This window comes from Clarias gariepinus, chromosome 21, assembly GCF_024256425.1.
Source record: "Clarias gariepinus isolate MV-2021 ecotype Netherlands chromosome 21, CGAR_prim_01v2, whole genome shotgun sequence".
NCBI lineage: Eukaryota > Metazoa > Chordata > Actinopteri > Siluriformes > Clariidae > Clarias > Clarias gariepinus.
Window position 1 is genome coordinate 8,182,379 of NC_071120.1, and position 24,418 is coordinate 8,206,796.

The 24,418-nt window shown below is 37.5% G+C and overlaps 1 long non-coding RNA gene across 1 annotated transcript; it reads left to right on the plus strand.

The window, feature by feature from the left end:
* Positions 1–244: 244 nt before the first annotated feature.
* Positions 245–849, plus strand: LOC128509111 (uncharacterized). The gene is made up of 2 exons (XR_008355993.1): positions 245–333; positions 675–849. It is a non-coding gene; the product is annotated as an uncharacterized LOC128509111 (long non-coding RNA).
* Positions 850–24,418: the final 23,569 nt, after the last annotated feature.

Consider the following 24,418-nt stretch of genomic DNA (forward strand, 5'->3'; position numbering starts at 1 on the left):
AACAAGAGCTTCAAAGCAAGCACTTTACCATTCCTATTCCCTGGTTTCTAAGAGCCTATGAGCACAGCTGCAGCTCATGTTCTCAGTAATAGAGGTCATGCCCTTTTCTCCTAAATGGAGCTACAGAGATGACCAGCAGGTGAAGGCAGCATATTAGCTGATTAGCTGGTTGTAGTCCAGCACTGACTAACCGTCTGTTGAGCTTATTGAGCGTGAGATTGGACTCGACAGGAGAGCTGGCTTGCTTTACCTCCAACACCACCTGAGCCTTTCACAAGGAATTCCTGTAAAAAAATAAATAAAAAAATAAATGCCAATTAAATGAGGAATTAGGTATGATTTTATTTTGCTCATTCTCATTTGACTTTCTTTATGGCTTACCTAAAGTAATGTGATTTAATATCTGTAAGATTTTTATTAGAGTTTAAAGGTTTAGTCACTGAAGTATGTCCAGTTTCTATGGGGTATTTATTTTTTGATTACTTGAAGATTTATTGATGGCTGTGAGGTAGGTGACCCAAACAAGGCATTTCGCCCAGAGAACTGTTCCTCGCTAAATATTTTCTATTTTTTACAAAATTTTTTGCAAACCCTAGAGCTACCTACACTAGTAGCAGAGGAGAATGGCCAAACTGGTTTAAGCAGATAACTCAAATCATATTTCATTACAACAGAGGCATGCAGAAGAGCATCTCAGAATCCCAAGCATGTCGACCCTTGACAGTGCAGATGGGTTGCAGCAGAAGGTGACCACCCCGGGTCTTATTCCTATCAGCTATAAACAAGAAACTGAGGCTACAATTTGCATTGGCTTGCCAAAATTGAACAATATAAGACTGCTAAAATGTTGCCTGATCTGAAGAGTCTTGATTTCTGTTGTGTACAAACATTTGCATGGTAGGGTAAGAACATGAAAATGTGGATCCTTACTGTAGCAATGGTTACGGTGGAGGTGGTGTAATGGTGTGGAGGATTTTTTCTAGACACACTTTGTACCCTTTAGTACCAGCTGAGAATCGGTTAAAAGCCTATCGCTGCTGATTATGTCGATCCCGTTATGACCACAGGAGGTGTAGTCGACAAATCTATAGCAATTGCTTTTTGCAAAGTCTCTGAGGAATGTTGATTCTATGCTATGAAGAATCAAGCAGTTGTGAAGGCAAAAGATGGCCCAACCCAGTACTAGCAAGGTGTACTTAATGAAGTGACTGCTAAGGGTATAGAATCCATTGCATGATCTAATGCAGCACATCCAGTGCAAGTCTTTTCTAAATTTAAAAATGTATCATTCCTGTGAAATGGAACACAACTAAAACCCAAACTTTATACGACAAGAAAAACTGTAATCATATAACCACCTTTTTGGCCTTGATTGGCAAAAATTTCATTACCTCAAAAGTGCTTCAAGATGAAAGAGCTCACTTTGAGCAACTGACAAAATTGGTTTAGCAATTGAATGAGCAACAACTTCAAAAGAAGACATAAAAACACTGTTCATTCATACTGCTCACGTCATCTGGGTTTTCTGGATATTTATTTCAGACATTGTCTATTGCACAACAAATATACCACTGTGAAGATTAAGGTACAGCTTTACCTTATGCTGCTATTGGCGTTTCTGTTTTCGCTCAAACAATACAGGGGTGTGAATTCATTATATATACCACTTTATCCTGTATAGAGGGTTGCGGTGGGGGGGATTGGGGGGTTGGATCCTATATCTGATGAGACTTAAGGCATGAGATGGGGTAGACCCTGGATAGGCTGCCAATCTATCACAAGGCACCATACAGGGGTCCTGAACTGTAAATACTAGTGTTTCACCATCTCCATCCAACACCCCCACCCCTCACTCCACTAAAAAAAGAAGGTATCTCATACGTTCCTCTTTATTTTCTTTCAATCCCTCAGTCAGCTCTACTTCATCATACTATAACACATGCAGATGGTAAAAGTTAACTATTTTGCCCTGTTCTACTGATAAATTAAATCATTCACCATTAAAAAAAAATGATTATTGACCTGCACCAGCCCAGGAATTTATCTAAAGATAAACATGTAGCTAAAAAGACTTGCACAAAGTCATTAAAAAAAGTTTTAAATGGCAGGAGTACTGTAGTTAAAATTTGACAGAGGATCTACATTATACAGTATGTGAGTGGAAGGGATTTAGACAAAGTTAAAGCAGAGTCAGCAGTGTAAAATACTTTGCATGAAAACTGGCCTGAATTTGAACACAGTGCTGTAATTAGCTTTTTTTGGCCATGTATATTAAGCATGGACTCCAGCATCTCAGTTTATCTCCACTGGAACATAGATTGAGGCAAAATCCTTCATGCTGTCTCGCTTCCTGTAACAGCCTCCATAATTTCTTATATATTTCTTATATAAGCTAATTGCACATTCTACAGTAATGATCCACAGTAAAAGGAATAGTGAAACATAATAATAACTCAACAGTTATATTTAGCATAATGCACCAACATAACTTGTATAATCATTACAAGCTGAGTGATTATTATTTTAAAGAATGCTAACAATGGCCTCCCCATGACCAGCAAGTCTTTTTTTGGAAACAACTAATAATAAGTTTCTCTAACGTTTTTTTCCCCCTCTCTCTATTCCGAAAAAGAAAAGTAGTGTATATTCCAGCAGGGAGTCTGACGAGTGAAAGACATATACAGTAATTGTCAAAATCGATTCTCAGTGTGTGTTTTTGATGAATAGAGATGTGCATCCATTGTCAGCCTGGGGGCATTCAACACTGCTGGGAGATCTTTATATACTTTTGGGAAGAAGAAAAAAAAAAAAACCATCAGCAACTGAAAAGGTTGTCTTGCCCCACTAGACTGTCTGGCAGCCACATGGCTCTGTACGGTATTGTTTCTAACCATTTTCATTAAATATTGCTCTGTGTTAAATAACAAAGCATAAAGAACATTTGATCAAAATATAACGATATCACTTTGAATGTATGAAAAAAGTGTGATTACTGCATTTATTTATTTATTTTTGTCCTTTAAAACTAACTAGTCAAAAAGTTTTTGTGTTAAGAGTGTTTTCTGAGCCATGAGTTGAACATCGTTATCCAATCACACTCAAGTAGCTTTAGCACTTTCAGCCAGTCACTATCTCATTCAAAAGTGTATTTTGAAAAATGATGTCTCCTTAAATATTTTAATATAATACACAGACATACACAATAGATTACACCAATTTATTCTGCCATTACAAGTATAGCAAATGCTCAGTTCCCACCTGCATGATTTTACTATAAATGGCTATGAAATTTACAAACTTCAATTCAATTCGATTCGAATGACAGTTGTCATTGTCGCAAAGCAGCTTCACACAATCAAAAGAATTATTTAAGTTTGTATGAAATGTGAATGTGTATGAATCAGAACAATACATTGTCCCTGATGAGCAAGCCGAGAACAACAGCCACAGTGGCAAGGAAAAACCCCCTAAAATGGCAGTAGGAAGAAACCTTGGAGAACCAGACTCAACAGGGAACCCATCCTCATTTGGGTCAAAACGGATAGCAGGGACTGATCTGAGGTCATATTGTGTGAGACTGGAATTTCAGAGATGTATTTAAGTTAATATGGATTCCATTTCATTATTGAAGGCTCAGAGACAATAGGAAACTCCAGTCCCAAACTATCAAGCCACTGCAGTCATAAATCCTTCGTGGAAAAGTGGAACCATCCCCAATCACCACTTGCATCCCAGGCAGACCATGTGACGAGATCTCCAGCCAGGAGAAGGACACCAGGATGAGTCAAACAGGTCCAGAGGGCAGAGGGGTCTGGATTACTGGCAGCTCAGGAGCGACATGTATAGCTTGAAACTGAAACTGTGTCTAAGTCCCAAACATTAATTGAAAGACTATTCCATAACTTTGGTGCTTTATAAGAAAAACTCTGCCTCCAGCTGTAGTTTTTATAATACACAAGCAGCCCTCATTCTCAAATTAAAGGGATTTTTTTATGCTATATGTTACAGTATGTTTTATATTCCACTGTATGTTTCCGTACACATTCATTACTGTGGAAAAATCATATGCACTCTATAATCTTTAGTACAAATTTTGCTATATATGTTTAGAAAGTCTGCATTATTATGTACATAACCAAACACTGTTTGCAAATAAAACCTAAAAATTAATGAATGAATAACATTACATAATATTTGTATGTTGATAAAGAAAGCAGCGTATTGCATGACAGATCAGCGTTCAGATGGGGGGGAAATGGTTTCTAAAGATTCCTGAGTTTTACATAAAAATAGAAAGTTTGACAAAGTTAATAGAAGAACTAATATTCTCCAGCACACTCAGTAAAACCTAACAGCTGTTTTACGTACAGTGCTGTGCAAACGTTTTGGGCATAAAAACAAACAAAAACAATTCCATAAGCAGAGATGCAGTTGAAAACACTTCTACATAAAGAGACTTCTGACAGCAGATCTTTGGTGTGAAAACTTTGTTTGAAAATAATAAATGTTAAATACAGATTATTTGTAAATAATTGTCGTTATCTGTAGCCATTCTGTAACAAATCTGTGACTTTTATCTGCACAACTTTGTAGTTCCCCTTAGCTCTGTTTCAGCGCTTCATACAGTAGCTATGCTGTAGCTAACAACGTTAGAGTATGTTCAAGCCGCAGAAAATGGGTATTTTGAAAATTTGTAATATGTACAGTAATTTAAAAAAATCTTGACAGTGGGAACTGGGTTTTAAAACTTAAAATATAACTTGTAGCTTGTGTACAGCTGTCAATTAAATTATACAAAATTATACCACAAAAAAGAATAGTTGACTATATTTTAAATTTCTAGTATAGAAGCATATTTCTAATTATGTGTAATGTGCAACTATGTTATATTTTATGTACTTACAGTACAACTTACACATATGCTTGTAGCTACAAATAAATATAACACGTAATAAAAAAAAATACAAAAATGCATTTTAATACAGTTTTTTTCTACTTTTACTTATAAGTATAGTTAGCAACCTGTCAATTTTCAATTTGAAATTAACTCACACAAATTTATTTAGAGGCATGAAATGGTTTAAATAAATTTACTACAAGACTGTTTTAACTTACAATCTTACAAGTAATCAGAAATATCAGAAATTCCCATACATTCTTCTGCTCTAAAGCCAATAGTGGTTTCCCCCCCCCGATCTGTTTAAAATAAAACATTACTGCCTCTGTTATTAATGGCCATGCTGATGTTTTCCGTGTCGTTGTATAACAGCATGTTGATTGCATTTGATCAAGAGTGATGCGCATTGGAGCCAGATGGGCCATCCTGAGCCATAAATCAAGATTAATGGCGCGGCGCTCTCTTGACTGCCAGATCCATCAATTATTCTGACTCAGCAACACATCGCAATGAAATGTCTTTGAAATGAAACATCCTTAACCTAAGCTGATTTTTTATTTCCAACTTGCTGCACATATTGCAGATTTATTGCGCAAAGATTTTACATTTATTTTTATTAGATAAGGACAACCACATTTATATCATCAGATAATTCAATAGTGGCTTGACTTGGATGTTTCCTTTTAATAAGCAGCACTTTCTATAACACACATCTGTCATTCTGTACTAAATATTAGAAATGTATGTTTACCTTTCTCTTCCTTATTTTATAGTCAGCCACAGAGGGTTGGAATTGGACCCAGTATTCAGAGCGGCATTTGAATGCATTCATAATGATCTTGGCGAGCTCGCGGAATTTCCCAAGCCCAGGGCTCTGAAAGGTCAGTGTGAGCTCGACGTGACATTTCTGCGATCCAGAATTGAAAGTGACCTTTTATTTAAAAAAGGAAAAAGTCATAACCATTTATAATGCTTTAAATTAGAACCAAGTTGAAGAATAGTACCTAATACTAGAAAATCTTCTCTGCACTACTTTTGTTTTGGATGTGCTGATGAAGGAAAATGCCAGGGTATTGTGATGAAGCAGAGCTACTCTTGGCACCCTGAATGTCATTATTTTCAAATAACAATGGAGGAACTTTTCAGAAACTGTTTTATTCCTCTTATACCTAGGGATTTTGATAAAATGAACAGCTCAGAACTTTAGCTCTGCCAGATAAAGTGCTGAAACTGGAGACTCCTTCCATAAATTTCCTCCTATAAATGGATGTAGAAATGATAATGTAGTAGAACAAGTTTGTTAATATACTGTAGTCCTGTGATTTGCCTTACAGACTGACCAATCAGACTTAAGAGTTCATCATTGCTGTAATTGAATATTTATATTTTGTTCAATGTAAATCTAGAATTCATGATCTAGACTCAAACAAACATAGGTTTTTTTTTTTCCTTTAAGTGTTACAAGTGCTCATCATGCTCACAGCTCACAGATCAAGCGGTCTATTTTCAGGCTACGGACGGATGGGCGTTCTGAATCACTATAACTCTGACAACATGCCGTGCTAATTACTGTGCTCCTAGACCTCCCTTCTGCATTCTGTGCAACGTTTTGCCAAGACAGGACATGAAACAGAGAGAGGCACTCTTCAGTTTCATTACCAGCATTTACATTTAGTTATTTGGCAAACACTCTTCTCTTAGCCATGAACAAACAAATGAAGGAGCAAAGATAGTGAGAAACTAGTGCTAATTTGGGCAGGTTCCTAGGCTACTACAGGGGCCTTCTGTAGTGTTAAGTGGGTTAAAAAAAAGGGGCAAAATGACATTTAAAAGTTAAAACAAAAAAAAACCTTAAAAGTTGAAAAATCCAAAATGTGGCTCTAAATGATGCATTAAGAATTGAAAATTGAAATCTGGACCACATACAGGAAGTAAAAACAATAGGGATCAGACACCTATGCAAAGGTATGTTGACCAGACGTCTGCTGTCAAATGTTCCCCTTTAAAAGATGCATGAATCTAACTATTAGCGCAGTGCAGCAAAAGTTGCTGTTCGATATCTGGTACAAAGATCTAAGCCTTAAAATTAGAATGGAGCTGCCATGTAGGTGCACAGCCATGAACCAAGTCATGGAGATGTATAAACTGTAGTGCAAAGCTGTTTGAAATTTGAGATGTAAGAACAAGAGCAACGAGTCTTGCTGCAAGAGACATGATACAATTTGAAGCATTCTACAGTTGAACAGTTTGACAGCAAAATGTATTGCAAACCGATAGAGAATATTTTCTGCATGGTTTCTTTTTCATCACTAGGGTGTTGAAAAGCACAAATGGCTAAATATTTTGTCAAAAAAATTTGAGTTATATCAGTGTGAATTCTGTGTGATTTCACAAAACACTATTACTCCATCTCACGCAGTTTTGTCAAAAGAGATAAAAATCAGCCTGCAGTGCATTTGTGCAATATGCAATGTAGTGGTAGTTAATCAGCAATGGCGTTGGTTTTAATTAATTTTATTTTAATTTAAATATAGCAAACCATATTTGTAAAAAAAAAAAAAAAAAAATAGTTTTGCTGTCAGTTTATGGTCAAAATTACTGTAATTACTGTAGTTCCTCATATGAGAAGGAGTTTATTTTAAGCCCATAGAAACAGTAGATCACAACTAATTATATAAACCTGTGATTTACAGCAAAACTGCTGTGAAAGGGTCTGTTCTATAAATAAACAACAAACAATTTCAGAATCATGATTTTAACAGAACTGTGGTATATATTACAAGAATGTGACTTTAATACCAGCATACAATAAATGTTAATACCAAGAATATGGCAACAAATAGAGGCTTTTTAAAGACATTTAACAGCTGTAAATGGATATATAGGAAATGTTTGTAATGCTATATAAAAACGTTATTCTGAAGTAACTGTGCATGGTCATAATCAATTATTGTGTCTTTCATTTATTTTAACAATATAAAAAATTGAAGTAAATTACTATTATAAAAATGAAATTAACCCAGCTGCGATAAATTGTTTGCTTATTCTTTAAAAAAAAAAAAAAGGCCTTGAATGCCCACTTGACATGCTGCTTGACATAAATATGTTTTCTCCATATGGAATGAATGCAGGAAGTATGTCTGAATATATTCCCTGGTGTCGCAAAGTTAGGCCGAAATATACATCTGTAATAGCTGACGGATCATTTAGAAAATTATCAAATAAAACCGATGACATATTCAGATACTGTAAAATAAATAAATAAATAAATAAACAAACAAACAAAAAAATCAAACCATAGCTAAGATGCACAAGCTAAATACAGTTCTATCAATAATAAAATCAATGCAAAAAAAAAAAAAGTTATAAATAGAGTTCTCTCTAGAATAGTCTACGCAAATTCTTTCACACATCTACAAACAAATCTATTAGGATACTGTAGATACTTAAATTAGATTTCTACCCACATCCACTGTCAGATTGCTATTCATACCAGGTCACACAGACACACACACACGCACACAAGTTTGACCCATTTGAAACATCCTTCACGCACTGTTGCATAATGTTATCCTAAAGCAAGAGAGACACAGAGAGCAAGAGAGGAAAAGGAATAAAGAAAACACGTGAACTAAACCAACCTGTCGCTCCAAATAGATCAAATAACATGAGACCTCTCTGGCTCTTCTCCAGTCGCAGGTTAACACTAATCTCATTCTCTCTGTCTGACTGCAGAAAAATAACAAATATACTTAGCTTCTTATATAGGAATATATATAATATATATTTTAATTGACAGTCAAACTCCGGCGACACACCAAGCGATGACCTTGAAGGCGATACGCTCGGTCATTTCATTTATCCTTGGCAAAACCAGCATAATAATTACCATCTGTTTTTCCTAATTGTTCAACATAAATTTTGAAAAAAGCCCTTTGGAGTAATAGTTTAAGGTTCTTATTACAGCTGTAAAAGACCGAAATAAATCTGCCCTACTGGCTACGTTTTAAATCATCCGAGCACATTTAAGCTAATCCATGCAGCTTGCCTAGCCTTAAATAATGACTTTACCTGCAGTACAGAGAAGCTGTTTAGAGGAGGGTTTTTATTTTTTGACTTATCTATTTCAGAGCAGAGATCAATGACTTCCTAAGAGCAAAGATCATGGTTGCCTCCAACATGCTGGAAAACTGATTGGTGTCTATAAAGGCACATCTTATTTTTTTCCATTCATGTGTAAAAGTTAGTGCCCCCCTCTTTTAATTGATGTTTAAAAATACCTTACTTGATTATAGGAGGTCTTAGTATTAAGCAAATACAAACTCCGGCAAACATCATTATATAACCTTTTCACCATTATTTATTTAACCAAAATAAAGTCAAAAAGAAAAATAAACACGTGGCCAATACTAAATACCCGCTTAAAGCTTCCACGGGATTTAAGATTGTAATTTGCAGTTAGGTGCTGCTAATCATCAGCCCTTAATTAGTTGATCATGTTAAAGTCCATGACGGCACAATTAGATGGCAGTTTGTTTTGAAGCGTTGATAGAAAAAAGACTCTTAAAAATAAAACTGCATCTTAACAAACCTAGAACAATGTCCTGTGGACAATGGAGACCAAAGTGGACTTGTTTGGCCTGAACTCTGACAAGCATGGCAGTGAAGGGATGATGATTTTGGCTTATTGTCTGTGTTCCAAAGTATTCTAGGGGCACATGTGAGGCAATCTGTCTGACAGCAAAAACTTGATATAAATGAAATCATGCAACAAGACAATAATCTGAAGCACGCCAGAAAATCCACATCAGAATGGCTGGTTTTGGAATTGCCTAAGTCCAAACCTTAACCCAACTAAAATGCTGTGTCAAGACCTTAACAGAGCCGTGTTTAAGGGAATCCCCCAGAAATCTAAAAACATCTGAACCAATGTTGTAAAGAAGACTGGGCCAAAATGATGTGAGAGACTGATAAAATCATACAGGAAGCAATTACTTCAAGTTATTGTTTCTAAAGGTGGCTATATGGTACAAGTATTGAATTATTGGGTACCAAAAACTTTTATTCATTATTTCCTTTTCCCTTTTTGGCTTCGTTTTTGTAAAATAAATAATAGCATGTGTCACAGCATGTGCCTGTGATGGTCGTGTGCTTCAATCTGTTGATGCTCACTTAGTAGGCTGACTAGGCAGACGGCCTCTCCTTCTGCATGTGTGTCAAGGAGCGGGGCCACTGGAACAGGCATGGCTGTGGCATAATAAACGTTAGGACGTCGAAAGGGACTTCTTACCGAGTCCACGCTCAATGGAGTGCTGGGAGGAGCCGCCTGGCCAGGTCAGTAGGAAGAAGAGTGCCCATGGAGACAAAGAATGCCCATGAAGACAGAGGAGCCGCTTCCCACGTGGGCCCGCACGTGCACAACTTCTTCAATACTTTCCTTACCTTTCTTTCCATCCTCCCTCCTTTCCCTTCCGCATTTTGCTAAATAAAATTGCCATTATTTCCAAGACCTTGCCGCATGTCTGTGGTTGAGGTGCTGCCCATGCGTCAACCCGGAGGTTGTATTTGCTTTAAACTACTGTAAGACCCGATATGATCACATGATTTTTATGTTTTTACACACACAAAAAAAAACTCAAATTAAAAGAGGGGGCCAATAAATTATCACTAACATTGTTCTTTATCACTTACATTACAGTGCCTATTAATACATGTAACATGTAAGTTAAAAAAACATAATTTTTACAGCTTATTATTTTACTCTCTAAAAGGCAGGAAACTTTAGACTTGGGCATGTTAGAAAGCTTAAATTATAGCTTTACTCCTAATTTGCTTTAAAAAAAAAAACATACATGCAATTACTCGCTTAAATATCAAGCTTTCTTAACCCCTTGATTTGGAGATAACTGTGTGTACTAGATAGTACTTGACTCTTCACAGCTTATTGTAGGTTATTGTATTTTTGTAATGATTAAATTCTTTTATAAATTACTATTATAATTACTAAAAAACTTATTTCATTTTAATACAATTTATTTCTTCATCTTTAAATCCACCACCGCTACGTGCTATTAAGCAAAATATTGTAATTTGAAAGAAGGTCTCCACTGTAACCCAATACAACACCTTTGAATGAACTCTAACAGGAGGATTAGCAGATGGTGTGTGGACGTGTTTAAGCAGGTCAGCTCTATTGTCATGTCTAATATCACATTCAAACATCACCCAATACTCTTCTGAGCACACAACAGCTCATTACGTGTTGGCTAGATAGAACCGGTTAACAGCTAGACGAACAAAAGTCTTGGTGTCTGACAGGAAAAAAAGAAAAATTTGGTCATGACTTTAGCACAGCTGCAGTTACAGTTCTCAAAATACTTGAAATGTTAGCATTAAAGCTAATTGGGCGTCCAAATACAGTATCAAACATTTTGGTGGGTTATTGCTTTTGCCTGAATTTTAAAGGAGCATTGGAATTTAACTCTAACTTTTAGATTTTTCGGTCATCTTCTTCTGTCCTAAAATAAATAGAGAAATTAAACACATTCATTCCATTCCACTTTGGCAAGTGAGACCAGTGTTTTTTTTTACATTTTGGGTAATAGGTTATGAAAAAAGTCATTCAAGGTTCTCTTTGTTTCTTCTTTTGTAAGTTAATTCGAACAACCATTTCTAGACGTTTTGTTATGCCTTGACAAAGTTGGAATCAAAGTCTTGAAAGTGTTGTTTGCCAATTCCTTATGCATGAAGTAAAAGGAAAAGACCTATTTTTCACTTCAAACTTTGCTTTTGTGACCTGAATCATAAAAATTTCCTATACCATACCCATTTTTGCAACATTCCTGGTCCAGGTGATAAGGAATTTTTATAAAATATTCTAGAACTTATAAGACCTTACAAGATCTTTGTAGAATGTTGAAGAATTTCTTGTAGAATTCATCAGGAATAAGATCAAGAAGTTGCAAGCATTCTCCAGACGCATTCTGAAAAATTGTAAAGCCTACCAGGTGTATTTTAACATTTTAGACTTTGAATGCTGCTACCAAGGTGCATAAAATGAAAACATGATGGGAGACTGTATTTGGGGGCTGATGCATGAAAGCGATTCACTACATTACAGTCACAAATCTTGAGAAACTACTTACTTCTTAATGTTTTTGTGTATAACTTTAATATAGAGTAGATACATGTTAATGCTAATTCGCATTATCTAAAAGAAAATGTGGACATTCACCTGTTTTTACATTAAAACTGAGTTAAAAATTTCTAAATTTCATTTTCCAGAACACAAATGCACAGTTTGAAGAGAATAAAGGTCATTTTCTCTATTTTCTTTATTGTTCCCTTTAAATTCCATCAAGGTTGCTTGGACCTTGCAGATAAATTTGCAAGTCTGTTTGCTAACTTTGAACAACTCTCGACCTCCTACTTTGTACCACATTAGACAAAATGAAATGCCGAGTTTGCAGTTTCCCATTTAGATATTTCAATAAGATTTATCTTGTAGCTTTGCCGTTCAGCCTGTGTGGCTTTTATCTATCAGCTACAAGAAGGAAACAGGAAGAATTTATAGAAGCTGCTCTTCTTAAAGCTTCTCTCCGAATGCATTGTGATAATAAAAACATCTGAGACATATTTGCTGATCAAGAAAATGCCCCACTGCAAATAGCTGAAAGAGGTTTCTGTAGAAGATATTGACAATTTAGCATCCTCTGCTTCTCTTTTATACTGATAAAAGTATCCCGTGAACCATTCTTTATCTCTGTGCATGGAATCATTTGAAAGGTCACAGCACAGTGTGTATCTGAAAGGGCTTACATGATAGCGTTGGACAGTGGCACCGAAATAGCATTGAAATTTTTATTGTTTGTTCATGTTGTCTCATCAGATTTGACCAATTAATAGAGCTAAAAAGCTCACTGCGGACGCTCAGAAAGATAACAGCCTCAATTATTATTATTGTTCAATTGAATTATTAGGGTAATTGGAGAGAAAATATTCTCTAAGGACCCTGTTGTGGAAAGAATTACAAAGAGAGGTAATTTGAGACTGAGATCCTATCACATTAGTCATCTTTAACCACAGCAGAAACCTTGGTGTTAAGTGTAAACCTTACAAGCCATAGGACAATACAATTTTGGCTGGGTTTTAACTATGTGGTTTCATGCTGCTTTTTAACTTTGTGTTCTTCAAAACTACAAATTGAAGTGTGCGGCAAGGGTCACACAGTGGGAATATTGAGGACATTGTACATTGCATGATGGATTACATCAACTTTGCATAGATGTTGCTGTTCCTGTAAGAACTGTACCCTGCTTTGCAAACAACAAGCCCTGGATCACAAGTGACATCAAAGTTCTCCAAAATAAAAAAAAAAGGAGCTTTCCAAAGTGGTTGTCAGCAGGAGATCAAGTGAATGTAGAAGCAAGTTAAGGTTCAGCTCAGATGGGCGAAACAACATTACAAGAGTAAGCTGGAGCAGAAACTGCAGAACAACAGTATGAAGGAGATATGGATTGGAATGAAGACATTCGCTGGGTGAAGTTCAAAACCATTAAAACCATTGAGGGAGATGTGGCGAGAATAAACCAGTTTAACAAATTTTTCAATAGGTTTGACCACTCCAACTCATTCACACCTCAAAGCACTGTTCCTCCACCCCCCCCTTCTGCGTGCACACCTCTCTCTCTCCTAATACCAACTCATTTGCAACTCAGAACACTGCAAACCCCACTGCCCCTCCTTCTAACTCCATCCTCTCCAGCTTAGAATATAGAAAAAAGGAAACTGTCCCTACTCCTAAAATCATAACAGCCCAGGTGTGTAGAGTGCTAAAGAGACTCCGCCCCAGCAAGACAGCCGGCCCAGATGGACTTGACTACTGAAGGCCTGCGTGTTGGAAGGAAAGCCTCTGGGAGAGCCTCTTCAGCACATCTTCAACCTAAGCCTGGAACAGAAAAATGTCCCTTAGCTGTGGAAAACATCCTGCAGTACCAAAGAAACCACGCCGAGGGAAGATGAATGATCACAGACCAGTTGCTCTGACATCACACATTATTAAGACCATGAAGCGGACACTGATGCATCACTTGAGGTCACAAGTCAGTCATGCTCTTGAGCCCCTACAGTTTGCATACCAGGAGAAGGTGGGCGTGGAAGATGCCATCACCTACATGATCCACAGATCTCTGTGTCACCTGGATTGGGGCAGTGGTGTTGTGGGGATTACATTCCTGGACCTCTCCAGTGCCTTTAACACCATCCAGCCCCTGCTCCTCAAACACAAACTGACAGAGATGGGAGTGAGTTTGGAGCTGGTGGCATGGATCACAGACCAGGCAGGCCTCAGTATGTGCGGCTAAGGGACTGCAGGTCTGACACAGTGATCAGCAGTACAGGAGTACAGTACAGCAGTACAGTCCTGCCATGTACAAAAGTTTGCAGATGACACTGTGATCGTGGGCTGTATCAGGAATGGAAAGGAGGAGGAGGAGAGAAAACTGATCCAGGACTTTGCTAACACCACTAAGACCCGGGAGATGGTGGTGGACTTCAGGAGACCCAGGCCTCAACCAGAACCTATGACTATCAATGGTGACTGTATGGAGCTTGTGAGGACATACAGTACAAACACCTGGGGGTGCAGCTTGATGACAAACTGGACTGGACTACTAACACAGATGCTCTGCACAAGAAAGGACAGACCTGCTTGTTCTGGCATTTTTTGACATCTGCAAAAAACTGATGGCAATTTCTCACCAGACTGTGGTGGTGAGTGCGCTCTTCTATGCAGCAGTATGCTGGGGAGCCAGCATCAAGAAGAAGGACGCCACACATCTGAAAAAGCTGGTGAGGAAGGCAGGCTCAGTGGTGTGTACAGTGGAAAATCCAACATCTGTGGCAGAGTTCCAGGCACTGCTCCTGTCAATCATGGACAATCCATCACATCCACTGCACAACTCAATCACCAGACAGAAGAGTAGCTTCAGCAACAGGCTGCTGTCACTGTGCTGCTCCACTCACAGACTGAGGAGGTCATTCCTTCCCCATGCCATGAGACTGTTTAACTGCATACGTGGGAGTGGGGGGTCAGGCCATAGCATACCATTCTCACTAAATACAAAGGTTTTGCACATTATGCACAAATCTACTGCTCTTGCACATTAATATACACAGTAGCTTTTACCTTTTTTTTTGTAGGAGTGTTTTTATTTTATTTTTCTTATTCTCTAGATGTAATTATCTGTGAACTGCCGGATCTTGTGAAGTTTCCCATCGTTAAGGAAGGAAGGAATGAAGGAAGGATCTATCTATCTATCTATCTATCTATCTATCTATCTATCTATCTATCTATCTATCTATCTATCTATCTATCTATCTATCTATCTATCTATCTATCTATCTATCTATCCATCCATCCATCCATCCATCCATCCATCCATCCATCCAAGCTCCAATAGCCCACGTCCTCTCACATCTGTTACTAATACCAGATAAAGCAATATGAATCATTATTAGCCAGTGGAACCTTTTACATATCACTGTTAATTCCAGAACATTCTTAAAACATTAATGTCAGAAAATATTGTTAAATGTACAACTGTACACAACAAATGTATTTTTATTTTATGAAAATTAGATTTAAATCAACACTATTTACAGGATTACTAAGTTATAACTTATACAATTTAAATTACACTCAAAGTGACAAGTCAAATTAGTGAATAACTACAAAAGCCTATAATGCACAGTAAGCAACTTTCCTTAAAACCCTGTCACAATTAAAACTTGTACAACATGGCAGGGAGATGTAGAAACCGGTAAGGTTCTCTGTCTTTGACATGGAGTTGCTCTGCTTCTGACTGGTAAGGACATGGTCGAATCACAATGCAGAAAGAACTTAAAAAGGACAGCTTTGACCAATTAACAAAGTAACCAACATCTCTTAGGGTCTTAATTGATGTACTGCAACCATACAACAGACAAGGAAGATTTTCATTGCAATGTCATTAAACTGCTGCTTTGTCAATGAGGTTCTAACAATGACCATGCTGCATTGTGGAAGTCCACATGACATTCTAGCACTTGAAATCCAGTGAGATATTTCCACGGTTGGTAATAATTTAGGCCATGTCATCTTCTGGTGTTGGTCTCCTGTCTAGGGGATTTCTATGTATAGAGATTTTGGCTTCCTTTTTTTAGGAGGACAGTTCCAAAACTACCACTAACTGGGTTTCTGACTATGACATTACTGTGCTTGACTGAGCAACCAACTCACCTGGCCCTGAACCTCTTAGAGAATCTATGGGCTATTGCCAAGTGGAGGATGAGAAAATTGCATTGTTGCTGTGTCAATGGAGTTTGGACAGTGACCTCTTTAGGCTTGTGCTATGATCATAGTAGTTCCACGCAACGTTTTAAAAAGCCACATTACAACCTTATGCTTACCACATTATGGCTTGCATGCAACACATTATCAGTATAAATACTGGCTCCAATCCCTCACCACATCATCTTTTGATGAAAAGCACTGCGCATGTCCAAATATTTATACATACCCACCAGATTCAATGACAGGATAGAAACCATGTGATAATCATCTGATAAGCACAGTGTGATCTGATCTGACAGAAACAAAAGATTTGCTTCTTACTGGATGTGTTGATCATGTGAGTGACAGGAAATTAGTGTCAACATTATAGATGCACTAAGAACAGTATATAGATGTGGCTACAGTACCACATGAGTTTGAATAAGCTTGATAAAGGCACAATTTTCCAGTCTGCCCCAGAACTTGGTTCCAGTATGACCCAGAACTATGGTCCTATTTTAAGAACAAAGACACCTTAAATCAGGTGATTCCAAATCTCTCATACAATTACCAAGTCATAAATAATATCGACAATGACAATTGTTAAAAGTGCTATACAAATAAAATTTAATTGACCAATTCATTGACCGAATGACAAATTATTAATCAACACATAGTAATTTACTCTGCTAAGACGTTTCCCTTTTAAGTTTTCCACATTTTGTTGTTACACAATCATCCCAAAATGGATACTCAGTAACAACAGGAGTTTGGAGTATTCTGTACATTCCTAAAATAAAATAAAGTATATAAATATAAATAAAGTATCTCTACATAAAATAATTTATTAAATATAAAAATATAAATGTACACCTACAGTATGAGACAGGAATGTGACACAGATCTGGGGAAGGACACAAGAAACATTCTGCAGCATTGAAAGTGGCAAAGAGCATGGTAAACTCAATCCATTGCAAATGGAAGAGATTTGGAACAACCAACAGTCATTACAGATCTGGCCAGTCAGCCAAACTGAGTTTGAAACTTCTAAAAGAAATGTGTGCCAAGCTTATAGCATCATTAACAAGCATACCTGAGGCTGAACTCATAACATTAGCATATTTTTTAATCATTTTTCAGTCAAATAAACTCCTGAAAACAGCCATTGACATGCATGATTGTGTGTATTTATGCTATTTCTTCGCCTATTTTGTGCTGAGAAAAATTAGTCACTTGATACTGCACAATCCTGAGACATATATACAGTATGTTCATAAAAAGAAAAAAAAAATGGTTAAATGCTCTGAGCTTCAAGGACTAAAACCTGGCAGTAGAATTGGCTATTGACGTTCTGGCCCCTGTGGATGAATTCTCGATGCACAATGACGACAAATGTTGCTTCATCTCAGGGTCATACCCATACACCCATGATTCTCCAGATGAAGGGCAGGTCATCCACAGCAGTTCTTGGCAGACTTTAAGGCAATGTTCCTCCTGCTCCTGGGTCATCACCCTGGGGACGGACTTGGCAGCAATATGGCACATGTTTATCACATTGACAGTGGCAGCAATGTTGTGGATTGTTCTCCCACAATTTTCATGCACAAGCTGCTATTTTGGGGTTTGAGCTTGTTGAAGGTCTTCCTGATCTCTTGTCATCTTCCAGTGATGTTCTTCTGTTTTTGAACCATGCAACTTAAAACACCTTGACCGACTTATTGCAGCATCGCTGTAAACTTGCCAAATCATGTCAAACATCTCTTTGGCAGATTTGCCCAGTTTCATGTCGGCCCTTTGTTCTAACTTTCTGTCCATGGTGAAGTAGCACACATGGTAACACACATGGTCAGAATAGCACCAGTTGCACAGCTCCCAATGTACATAGGACTTTTGGAACACCGACTTATCAAGATCGGTGCTCCCTGTGACTTGTGCTGTCCTCCTTTTGGCGTGTTACAAAACTAGTCTCAAAACTTTTTGATACCACCATCTATCATGGAAAAGTTTTTGCTATTTTCTTAAAGTTATTTAAAAAGTGAAGCTCATCTTGAATTCATCATATATAAAGTGAACATTTTCAAGCCTTTTTTGCTTTAATATTGATTTCTATGGTTTACACCTCATAAAAAAATACAGCATCTCAAAATATAGAATATTTCATTTTGAGTTTGAATAAATTACTTTTTCATACAGTATAAGTATCCCTCAGTCTAGTTCAGTATGCACAACCCTAATCATGGGGAATATTGTAAGCCACAGAAGGTCATTGCTGAAAGCACTTAAGGACTGTTCGGCTATTAAGTGCTGATTTAAAGCAAATTCCTGGAACAATGTCTGTAAAAGAAGTGTTGTAGGAATAGATGCACAGACAACAAGGATGACTACAAGCTTAAGAAAATTGCCAAGCAAAGACGGTTCAAGACATTGAGAGAGCTTCACAAGGACGGGAGGATATCAGTAGGAAATGGGCTACATTTGATGCATTGGTAATATGAAATCTCTCTTGTACCAGAGACGAGTCAAAGGTGTCTTACCTGGGCTAAGGAGAAAAAGAACTGGACCATTGCCCAGTAGTCCAAAGTCCTCTTTCCAGTTAAAAGAAAATTTTGCATTTTATTAGAAATCAAGGTCCCAGAGTCTCAGACTCTGGAGGAAGAGAGGAGAGGCACAGAATCCAAGTTGCTTGAAGTCCAGTGTAAAGTTTCCGCAGTCGGTGATGTTTCAGGGGGTCAAGTCATCTGTTGGTGTTGGTCCACTGTGCTTTATAATGTCCAAAGTCAATGCAACTGTCCACCATGAGATTTGTATGTACAGTATGGAGATGTTGATTTCCTTTTTTAAGCAGGCCTTAAACCAGACCTGTCCACAGAGCCAAATCTACTATTAATTTTTTTTTTTAAGTTTGCTGACCGCAATATTATTATGCTTGGCTGCCAGACAGTTCGACTGAACTGAACCTCATAGAGAATCTACGGGGAATTGTCAAGCAGAAGCCTAACAATACAGACAAGCTAAAGGTTGCTATCAAAGTAAGGTAGTCTTTAATAATGCCACAGCAGTGCCACGGGCTGGCCGCTTCCATGCCATGCCACATTATTGCATTAATTCAATTCAATTCAATTTCATTTATATAGCGCTTTTAACAATGGTCATTGTCTCAAAACAGCTTCAGAAATATTTAAAAAGAAAATTTATGGAAGCGCATCAACAAATTTTCTTAAAACAATGAATGGCTTGTAATATTTCACACTACATTTCATTAATCACTTTTTGTAAAATGAACCTTTTCCACAATAATAAAATTTCTTAGAGAGGCAGAGATTACATTCCACTTCCTGTTAAGACTGGAAACTTATTACAGATTTACATTAAATGATGCAAACTGGCCTTATTTATTTATTTATTTATTTATTTAAGGCTGTACACCTTGTATAACACACTTGCATGTTCATGCTGTTCCTGTCAGTCTGGGATATAATCATTTCAACTCCATTCTGTTCTCCTGACAAAATGATAAATTATTGCTGTATCTGATGTATATGTGCAGTTCTTGTCAACCATATTTGTGAGTGCTGGCGGAAACCGAACACATGAATAATGGATAGTGATGGAGGAATGAGAAATAAAGGCACAGCACAAACTCAAAAGTTGCTGTATTTTCCTTATTGGCAGCCAAGAAACAAGGCTGCGCTTGATGCTTCAGGTTCTGTCAGGTTCCTTTTCTAGGCAGGTCAGTTCATCAATATACAGTTAGCCAAACTGTATTCACGTAATGCAAAGTGGATCAAAATTAGACTGGATTTGATTTCCAGTGAGAGACTTTGCAGTCTAGCATGTTAATGTGCATAATCTCAAGCGAGATTTATGTTCTTCTTCGTTAACATGCACTGGAGTGATTCCTAAACTCTTAGTCTGCTATGATTAGAGACTTGCTTTGGAACGCTCATCTGTGAAACATATTTAATGGATTTTTCTGTTTGACCTCAGCGTATTCCAGACTGCAACACACTTTTACATAGCTGAAGGCAACACTTTTTAGTTTGAAATTATGTTATACTCTACGGTACCAGGCATACACAAGTAGTGAATAAAAATCGACATAGTTTTCAAGATCATTTACGAATAAAATAAACATAAAATGTTATGATTGCTTAAGTATTTATTCTTCTTGCTGTGAAATGCTCAAATTAGTTCTGGTGCAACCAGAATAAATTACCTGAATGGTATTGAACTGTGTGCAGATAGGATCTCTGTATTAATACACCTGTTCCTTGGAAAGTTTGTAAGAGAACATATCTAATGATGGAAATTAAAGGAAAGTTTGAATGGAACTAAATGGCATGACCATGGGTCTATTAGAAAAGGGTAACCACCAAAAAACAGTGATGGGATAAAAAAAAGGGTGCAGAGAAGACAAAAACAAATCAAGAGTAGAGATGGGTAGATCTGATTCTCAGCTTCCAGAGGATGTCAGAGGGTATTTAAAGGACAACCATAAACCATACACCTTCTAGCCTTGGCTCAAAGTGTTAGGCTTGAAGGAAACCCAACACTGCTCATCACCTTGAGTATACCCCATTCTGACAGTAAATGATAGTGGTAGTGTCACTGGAGCTAGGTGAGCCAGGTGAAACTGGTCAGGGTCGAGGACTGTGTCAATAACACCTACAGAAAGGTGTCAACAACAGATATATGGATGGATAAATAGAAAATGGCCCAATCAAGGCCCAGAGCTCCATTAAGAATCAGTAAGATTTAGAATTTGCTGTTCATGGCTAGTTAAACAAGCATGCAAAGACATCAGGATACGAAAGTACAATTCTGATAAAGAACATATCACCTGCAGTAATTGCAGTGCCATACTTGTGTCACTTACCAATTATACCAGATCCTCTGTCATGTTCCTTGTATGCAGTGGTTAGTACTGACCACAATCAGTCCAAAGAAGGATAACTGGTGAACTGCAGACAGACCACGCTGGGAGCATCAGAACGGGACCGTGTGGCAATGGGAGAAGGTTCCTTGGAACCCTAAAACTGATGAGTATAATGTGTCTATTCATTTGAAATTCAATATAATTAAATAAAAAAAATATATATATAATGAAGATGGAATGGAAAGAAATATGATTAAAGAGTTCAAACATCTCAGGCTAAATTTGTCTGGGTGACAAATAGTAAACTATAGTGAAATACATGTAAGCCTGTACCCCGCCCCCCCAAAATACGAAATTTAATCGCACTGCCATTCCTGACTGGCTCGCTGACTCTCCTGCGCCTTCTTAAACGAGCCTTTCAATTGACGGTCCATTACACAGAACACCATATGTTACAGTCCACTGAAACACTCCCACCTCTGTATAGCATACTGTATATTAGTGAATCAGGGGACTGGAAATGAAAATCATGTAGGTGTGCATGTTTCATATTTGGGAAAAAAAAAACCTGCCTACAATGCAGATTTTTAAAAACATAAATTTAATTTAAATCAATGAAGGTCAAGGTTTATCGTTTGTTGGTGAAAATGCATTAATACTGTGATACCCAGTTACACACATATACATAAACACACACAAACAGATTTCTAAACACTAATCCAATTTTAAGCAGCTTTTTTAATTTCAGTTATATATATACACCATGTTTTTATAGACCTTGCTTTGTGCACTGGTACACTGTCATGTTGGAACTGGGGTGGAGTTGGGCTCGGCCCCTTACTTCCAGTGAAAGGAACGGTTAATGCTTCAGCATACCAAGACATTTTAGACAATTTCATGCTTCCAACTTTGTGGAAACAGTTTGAGGACGACCCCTTCCTGTTCCTGCGCACCAGAGCACAAAGCAAGGTCCATAAGGACATGGATGTGCAAGTTTGGTGTGGAAGAACTTGACTGTCCTGACCTCATCCCAATAGAACACCTTTGGGATGAATCAGAGCGGAGACTGCGAGCCATGCCTTCTCATACAACATCTGTGTTTGACCTCAAACAAATGCCCAAAAATTCCAACAAACACACTCCTAAACCTTGTGTAAAGCCTTCACAGATTGGTTAAATCTGTTATGGTAAAAAAAAATGGGCCAACATCACATTAAACCCTATGGATTAAGAATTGGATGCTACTTAAGTTCATATCCATGTAAATACAGGAAATATAATGTATTTGCATGAGGCTGAAACAATCAGGCTGTTTTTCATGCAGATCAGAACCATGCAAATCAAAGCACACACACATGCCATATGAGCACTGTTTATGCATGTGAATTATAAATAGTGTGTCTGCATGCCTAGCAGGTATGTTCAGTTTAATTTAAATGTCAATGGGAATGGAATTCGATTTGATAAAATGATTAATAAATCATGATGTAATCATCATTAACCATACAAAATGGCATTTCTTGTGTATAATATCCTGCCAGTTGGAAAACAAAACAATCAGAGACCATACAGTGTAATCACTCGAATGAGACAAATGCAAGTTCTGTTCTGTCTTACCTTGCTACCTTGAATGTCAGCATGCTGTCACAGCCATCTGTTCTCTTTATGGAGACCCGAAGTGGCTCTTTTCCTCCTCCATCCTTCTCCATCCAAATTAAAATGATGACCCCCATGCAGAGGAGAAGAGACTGCTGCACCTTGATTCATTAGAGGCTTTAGGCTTACAGCTGGCTCTTAGTGTTATGAATAACTCATGAATGTGCACTTTGCTTTTAAGAAATAAAACCTGGAATAAAAAACTGGAAAACTATTTTGTGGATTTGCGTTTGGTGATTTTATGTGTACAGTATATTAAGTTGAGAAAACTTATGAGAACGATATTTTATTGTGTCGTTGTAAACATTTGGAGAGGCATTTTAGTCAAAAATTATTTGACATATTCAGTATTTTTGGTAAAGTAAGAGGAAGTAATGAGCATCAGGTAAGTATTCAAGTGACTTATACTGTAAGTAGCCTATTGTCCTGGTGATGGGGGCCTCTGGTGGTATGGCGGGTCTTATTTAGACTGTGTCTGTGCCTGAGTCAATATGGCTTAGTGGTTAGCACTGTGACTTCGCCCCTCCAGGGTCAAGGGTTCGAGGTTTGCCTTCAGGTCTACTGTATGTGCATGGAGTCTGTATGTTCCTCCATGCAAAGTCATGCAGATTAGATACATTCCCAAATTGCCCAAAGTGTGTGAGCGAGTGTGTTAGTGTGTGTGCTTGTGAGCCCTGCGATGGATTGGCACCCGTTCAGGGTTTATCCTGCCTAGTGCTCCAGGTCTCCTCTCACCTGTACAGGATAAGCATTCAATGAATAATTAACAGACAAACAAACAATTAAATAAATAATGATTGAAATGACATCAGGGTAAACTCTGCTCCTGAACTCTCCGGCCATGTTAACTTGATCTCTACCTGGGAAGCAAACTGAACAGACACCGCAAGGTGGATTTAAAGGTGACTAAAAGTTTAAAGTTTTCTAACTGAATTATCTCCAAGTTGCGCTATGCAGGTTGACCCTCTCTTGTTTCCTATACGCCATGTTTCATTCTTCACCTCATTGTTTCTTTCCACCGTGAGTCTGTTTGCTCTTTGATATTTCAGTCAGTTGTGATTTGGATCACAGCCTGCACTTTTGAACCTCTGCACCTATATCAAGTCTTTTTACAGATCAATTAAACAGAACCCTGCTGAGGATCTGCATTGCAGAGGAAAAACAAGGCAAAACATCTAAATGCAATTATAAGTGTGATTTTTATTTCCCTTGCTGAACATTGCCTCATTAAAAATTATACCAAAGAGCTGTTGGAGTCCCAACTGGACAGTGTTGTTGTTGTTTTTTTTTTTGTTTTTTTTTAATAACAGTAGCTCTGACAGTTATACAGTGCAGCTTTAGATCACAGCTTCACAGTCACTTGGTAGTCATTAATAGACATTGGAATGTTCTCCAATGGGTGCTGACCAAAAATAGAAAAAAAAATAAAAAGAAATCTGAATTCCTTGAAATTGTTTTTTTGTTTTGTTTTGTTTTTCAATTTTTGTATTCCCTACAAGCCAATATTTTTTTTCTGCTAATGTGACCTCAAATAAGAACATTTCCTCAGGTGTAGCTCATTTACATACAGTAGAAACTAAAATGCTGATAAGAAATAAATGAATCGAGTTTGATGGATAACGTAACTCAATATCTGATTGTTTCTTTTTAGTGGAGCATTTGTGGGAGCTCTGAGACA